We start from the raw sequence: 7,237 nt of genomic DNA, 5'->3' as shown, positions 1-7,237 counted from the left end.
CAAATATGATACTATTTCCCAAATGTTTAACTAGCACCAAGCACCAGAAGAAGATGGTTTGAAAACACAGAAACTTTTATACTCCAATCATTCTTAGTAACATCAAAGAACCATATCCTGAAAAATCATTACTGGTTTGATACCTGACCCTTGTACAAACTGAAAACCGTTTCTTATACATACCCTGATATACCCTTGAGATATCCATGAGTTTTCTTACATTTTTATGCAAATGTTTAACCATCATCGATTATGATCTTGTTTTATTGAATCATATTGTTATCATATTGAACTGCTTTAGGATTGAATAGTTTTTATATATGTGGACCAGATTCGTGGTCTGATCATACCAATTGTCAAGTTAGGCCAATGTGTGCCTTGGATCCAGTAATTAGAGCAGTGTTGTGTGCTTGCTCGGGGTTAGTGCGTGACTGATCAGCAGCCTAACCTTGGTTTTTATAACTTAAAATGAATATCCAATTCTAATGAATAGTTAAAAAGAAACTTGATTCCTTTGAATCATCTCATTTGATCATGGTTTAACCTCAGTTATTGTTATCATGACTTGTTGATCTAGATAGCTCACCCTTGCGATTCTTTTATATATTTTATAGTTGAAAAGAATATGGATGATCGTGAAGTTCCTCAGTCCAAAGTGCGGGCCAATGTTCCAGTCGAGTTGGATTGAGCTAGCAGAAGTTTCATGCGGTAAAGAGATAGTCAGATTGTAAGAATGATTTTATTATCAACTGTAAGTTAAATTAGTTGGGATTTGGTACGATATAATAATTAAGGTTGTGGCTTGTTTTCATACTTTAACCTGTTGCGATCCGTGGTTTTGTGAAGCAGGGTCATTATAAATAATATTTCTTATACAGGTTGATATATTGTGTTTGTGTTGTGGACCCCAAACTTCTGACCCGGGTTTGGAGTGCGCCACAGGTTGGTATCAGAGCAACAGGTTATAAGTCACTGAAACAAGCCTAGATTGTCGGGATTGGGTAGAGGGTTAGGATTATGAATAGGAAATAGAAAGATAAGACGTCGCGAGGATGAGTGCGATTACATAGTAAGTCTCCGACACAGTTCGTATTGCGATTCGGGATTCTCAGCTTGTGACGTGATTTCCAGACAACGGCAATGGCAGATCCTGATTTCCCGATGTCATTTGATCGTTTGGAGCTTTCCGTTTGAGGATCGTCATCTTCTCTCAAATTGGATTTGTACCTTGTTCCTCCATCAGTATTAATGGCACTACCTTCTGTTATAATGGTTGCACTTCTTTAAGTTATTTTATGCTACTTTTCCATCTTTTGATATGAGATTACCTATTCAAGAACCTCCATCTGATTATTCTTCTTTCACTGGACATTCGGCTGTGACCGTATCTCTTTAATTTATCCTACATCCTGTTCTATACCCCCAGTTTAGAACTTGTCCTATGAAGCAATTGTACCTACAATGATGGATTCGAGAGCTAAGTAAATGGTGAAGTCAAGAAATTGTAAGTTCTGATATTCAGAAGAAGCAAGTAACCTCTGACAGAGCTCAAGTTAACTTGATATCAGAAAATAGATCAAAGACACTCCTACCAGGATTCACTAAAGCAAAACAGACTCAATCTTTGAAGACTACTGCAAGTGGTTTTGAAGCAAGAGTAGTTACTGGAAAGGAAGCTAGAGATAAAACTGTATTGGGAAGTGCTGATGAAAGAAGAGTACACAACACTACCAATGATCCAACTTCCTTGAGTGAACCAGGTATTGGAGCAACTCCTGAGAGATTGAATCAACTGGAATCTGTACAGATGGTTTACCATACCTACTTGAAAGAATACATCATGTTGTATTTCATGACAGATGGTAGGGTTTATCATAAAAGACAAAATGCCATTCCTTTGAAGTATTTTGAAGAATTGGAGCATGCACTTTTCTTACTTCAAGTGGATGACAGAATAACAGAGACTGCTGCAAACTACTTAAAAGAACAGATTCAGAGACAGAAAAGGCTTTATTCTGTTAAGTCTGATAGCATATATGTTCCAAAGTATAGAGATCACAATGGTGATATTGTTGATATGAAGCCTAATACTGCACAGATCAGAACGTATCTTGGTATTAAGGGACTTGAATTCAATCTTGAGTCTGACAAAGCTTATGTCATAAGACTAGATCAGGAGTTGAGAAAAGCAAAGATTAATGATCTCAGAGCTGCAATCTTTCAAACCGGTGAAGATACTGCAGAGCTTAAAGATGTTAAAAGGAGAATGATTGATGAACTAAGATATGCTGAGAAATGTTTGTTGAAGAACTATCTCAGAACAACTCCTGACATCAGATAGATCAGAAAATGAAGAAGCCAAGTCGAAGATCTACAACTGCTTAAATTCTGATATTTATACAGATTGAAGTTGTTATCAGAAGTTGAAATTGGTAAAAACTTTAAGGACTGTAAGTTGTAGTTATCTAGTCTATTTCTCATGCATTTGTACTTAATGTTTTTGACATCATCAAATATCTGTTAAACTTGTATATTTTGTTAATTTACAAGTTGGGGGAGATTGTTAGATATATTTGATAATGTCATGGCTAATGTGTTTTATGTTTAGCTTTCAGAATCTTACGTGAACAGGATAAATCAGTACTTAACTGTTGATCAGTACTTATACTGGAAGTCAGGACTTAAGGATATCAGTACTTATATTATCAGGAGATAATCATCAGAAGATAGATATCAGAACTTAAGTGCTGAAGGACAATCAGATAAGGACAGTAGCTGATTAAAGGAAAGAAGATCGAGATAAACATAAGAAGAGATATGCATGAAGAAGGAATTCTGTGAAGAATGGAATACTTGGAAGAAAAGATATCTGATTAATATATTTTAGGAAGCAGAATTATATTCCATATCAATTAGCGATTATCTTGTAACTGTGTAGTATATAAACACAGACATAGGGTTTACACTACAAGTGTTATCATTATTAGAAAAGATTATTCATTGTAACCCTTGCAGCTCTCGTGATATTTGTTCATCACTGAGAGGTAACAGTTCCATACTGTAACAGAGTTTATTGTTTCAATAAAGTTTGTTTTCTGTTACTTAAGTTCTTAAAGTTCGATTTGAGTGTACTATACACTGTATTCACCCCCTCTACAGTGTGTGTGTGACCTAACATAAAAGATGAAGTTACAAGATACTCCAACATACTTATATCCGAATACTACTTGAACTATCACCGTTCAAGTTATAATCAGTTTCAAAAGTTCATCACCCAGATGAGACTAAAAGATAAGACTTGAATAGATTCAATCTTTGAAATATTATTGAATGAAATGAAGTTAAGAGATACTTCATTAAGTCCCAATATATATATATTCATATATATATATATATCTCCCATACGTTTCCTGAAAACCTCTGTCATGTAAAGTACGAACAGAGTTGCAATATCCAATAAATTTGGAAAGGAAAGAATTTTGGCATAAACCCGATATCTTGCTGATCAGGCAAAGATACCAATAAGTAACCTTTTCTACTAGTAGATGGATGAATCCCCCATCGGTTATCACCCTGGCCTCATTAGGACCTTGTGTTGGACCACCACCCGGCCTCTTACGCGTTGATGGACTGCCACCCAGCCACTTACACTTTGATAGACCGTACCCCGGCCTGTCGCTTATGTCGACGCAATTTGATGGACTTACTTCCCGAACGTTGGGCAAGTAATCAAATTGGTTTCTCAAAACAGCAACCACGTTGCGAATGTAAAATACACCACAGAGCCGGATCCCCCAGGTTTTGAGCGAGTATTTAAATCCCCTTCGAAAGGAGGATCTTAAAGATTGCATACAGGAAGTTCAGGAAGGGAAAGAAGTTTTCCAGGAAAAGCATAAGTTTTGATAAGAAGAATTTCAGAAGATCTGAAGGCAGAGGAGGAAAGTCTGACAGAGGAGATTACACCAATGTTAAATTCTATAACTGTGGTGAGAAAGGCCACATATCTCCTGACTGTAAGAAGGTAAAGGGTGACAAAGGCAAGGCTCTTGTCACAAAGCAGAAAAGCTGGACAGACACCTCAGACTCTGAAAGTGAGGAGAACTATGCATTAATGGCAAATGCTGATAAAGAAAGTGCTGAGAGCAGTTCTGAAGCTGCTGAAATAAAGGTACCTCAGACTACTTATGCTTTTCATACTGATGATATTAATGAGTTGAGAAGATATCTTAAAACCATGTTTGTTAGCTATAGAGATCAAACTTTAACATGTGAAAGATTAACTTCTGAAAATCTTGCATTTAAGAAAAGGAATGATTTCTTAGAAAAAGAGTTAGTCATGTTCCATCAAACTCAGAAGGATAGAGATGATGCTTTTTATGTTAGGAATGAAGTGCTAAAATTAAATGAATCTCTAAAAACTGAGTTAGAAAAGGAAAGAGAGATTATCAGGACTTGGACTAACTCTGGCAAAACAACTCAAAATTTGCTAAGTAGTGGAAACTGGAAAGAGGGCTTAGGTTATGGAGAAGATAAGAATGATAAAGGAACTGAAGAAATTAAGCCTGTTGTTAAGCTAAAGCCAAAGTTTAAACCTGTTAAGTTTGTAACTGTAAAGTCTGAAAATGAGAAATCAGAAGTTAAAGAGGAATTAACTTCTGACAAACTAAAACAGGAAAAGACAGCTGAAGTGAACATAGGCTTAATGACAAAGAAGCAGCTTAAGCATAAGCTGAAAGATGTCAAGAATGCAAACAAGGTAAAATCACCTAGGAAAAATAGGAATGGAAAGGAAGGTGTGAATAAAAGCAATGATTATAAACCTGTTCCTGATGCTCCTAGGAAAACATGTCATAACTGTGGAAGTTCTAACCATCTGGCTTCTTTTTGCAGGAAGAATAAGAATATTAACTCCTTACCTTCAAAATCAGGAGTTAAGAGTCAGTCTGTTAGATACAAACCACAAAATCCTTGTTTTCATTGTGGTAGTTTATGGCATTCCATTTATACTTGTAAGGAATATCATAGTTTGTACTATGATTATTATCAAATAAAACCTTCTTTGAAGAAAGTTTCCATTGTTCCTTCTAGTGTAAATTCTGATTCAAAGTCTGATAGTGTAAGTTCTGATAAGAAAAATGTTAACATAAACTCTGATGCTAAATCCGCTGCAAATGTTAACAAACTTAATAAGGCCAAAGGATCCAAGCAAGTCTGGGTCCTTAAAACTAATAATTAGTGGTCTTTGTGATTGCAGGGCAACAGGAAAAATATTCTAGTTCTGGACAGTGGATGTTCAGGACATATGACTGGAAATAAGGCCCTGCTATCAGACTTTGTGGAGAAAGCTGGCCCAAGTGTTTCTTATGGAGATGGCGACATTGGAAAAACATTGGGATATGGCAATATCAATCTTGGAAATGTCATAATTAAACAAGTAGCTCTGGTCTCAGGACTTAAACACAACCTACTGAGTATAAGTCAAATCTGTGACAGAGGTTATCATGTTGATTTCTTTGAAGAACACTGTGAAATTGTGAGTAAATCTAAAGGCAAAGTTGTTCTGAAAGGATACAGACGTGGTAACATTTATGAAGCTAAGCTTTCAACAAGTACTGATGGTTCTGCAATCTGTCTGTTAAGTAGAGCATCAATTGAAGAAAGCTGGAATTGGCATAAGAAACTCTCTCATTTAAATTTCAACAATATAAATGAACTGGTCAAGAAAGATCTTGTGAGAGGATTGCCAAACACAGTATTTGCTCCTGATGGTCTTTGTGATTCATGTCAGAAAACCAAACAAAGAAAATCTTCATTCAAGAGCAAGACTGAATCATCAATTCTTGAGCCTTATCATCTTATACATGTTGATCTATTTGGTCCAGTAAATGTCATGTCTATTGCAAAGAAGAAGTATGCGTTGGTCATAGTGGATCAGTTCACCAGATACACATGGGTGTATTTCTTGCACACAAAAAGTGAAACTGCATCTATCTTGATTGATCATGTCAAACAGCTGGATAAAATGGTCAAAGATTCTGTGAAAATTTTAAGGAGTGATAATTGCACTGAGTTCAAGAATTTGATAATGGAAGATTTCTGCAAAAGCCATGGAATAAAGCAGGAATTTTCTGCTCCTGGAACTCCACAGCAAAATGGAGTTGTTGAAAGGAAGAATAGAACTCTCATTGAAGCTGCACATACAATGCTTGAAGAAGCAAAGCTTCCAACCTATTTCTGGGCTGAAGCTGTGCAGACTGCTTGTTTTACTCAAAATGCAACACTCATTAACAAGCATGGAAAAACACCATATGAGATGGTGAAGAAAAAGAAGCCAAATCTGAAATATTTTCATGTATTTGGATGCAAGTGTTTTGTTCTCAAGACTCATCCTGAACAGCTATCAAAGTTTGATCTAAAAGCTGATGAAGGAATCTTTGTTGGATATCCACTTTCCACAAAAGCCTTCAGAGTCTATAATTTGAGAACAAAATTGGTCATGGAATCTATCAATGTCTCTTTTGATGACAAGAAGATCACTGGTCTTAAAGATTTCATTGACCATGATCAGCTGAGATTTGAAAATGAAGACTCATATTCTGATACTAAAAATCCTGACAGTCTAAGTCCTGATACTGCAAACTCTGATGGATTAAACTCTGATGTTATTGAAACTGTGGTGACTATGTTAAAGGAAGATGCACCTATGCAGGGGGAGCATACTCAAGATCCTACCACATCTCAAGAAACATCAGAACATGCATCTGGCTCTTCAAGTTCTGATAAGCCAAGTTCTGATAGTGCTGAAAATCTAAATACTGAAGAATCCAACTCAGAGAGCATAGTTTCAGGGGGAGCATCAGAAAATGAAAATGAAGATAGCATGGATCATGGGGGAGCATCCAGTTCTAGAGAAAACCATCCATCTGCAAGGAAGTGGACAAAATCACATACACCTGATTTGATAATTGGAAATCCTGATGCAGGTGTCAGAACTAGAACAGGTACTTCAAATGAGTGTCTTTACAATTCTTTTCTCTCTCAGACTGAGCCAAAGAAAGTGGAAGAAGCTCTTCAAGATGCTGATTGGGTGCAAGCAATGCAGGAAGAGTTGAATGAATTTGAAAGAAACAAAGTCTGGACCCTAGTGCCAAGACCAAAGAATAGATCTGTTGTTGGTACAAAGTGGGTATTCAGAAACAAAACTGACAGTGATGGCATAATTACAAGGAATAAGGCA

The sequence above is a fragment of the Apium graveolens genome, chromosome 10, assembly GCF_009905375.1.
Source record: "Apium graveolens cultivar Ventura chromosome 10, ASM990537v1, whole genome shotgun sequence".
Lineage (NCBI taxonomy): Eukaryota > Viridiplantae > Streptophyta > Magnoliopsida > Apiales > Apiaceae > Apium > Apium graveolens.
Note: the sequence above shows the minus strand (reverse complement) of the source record.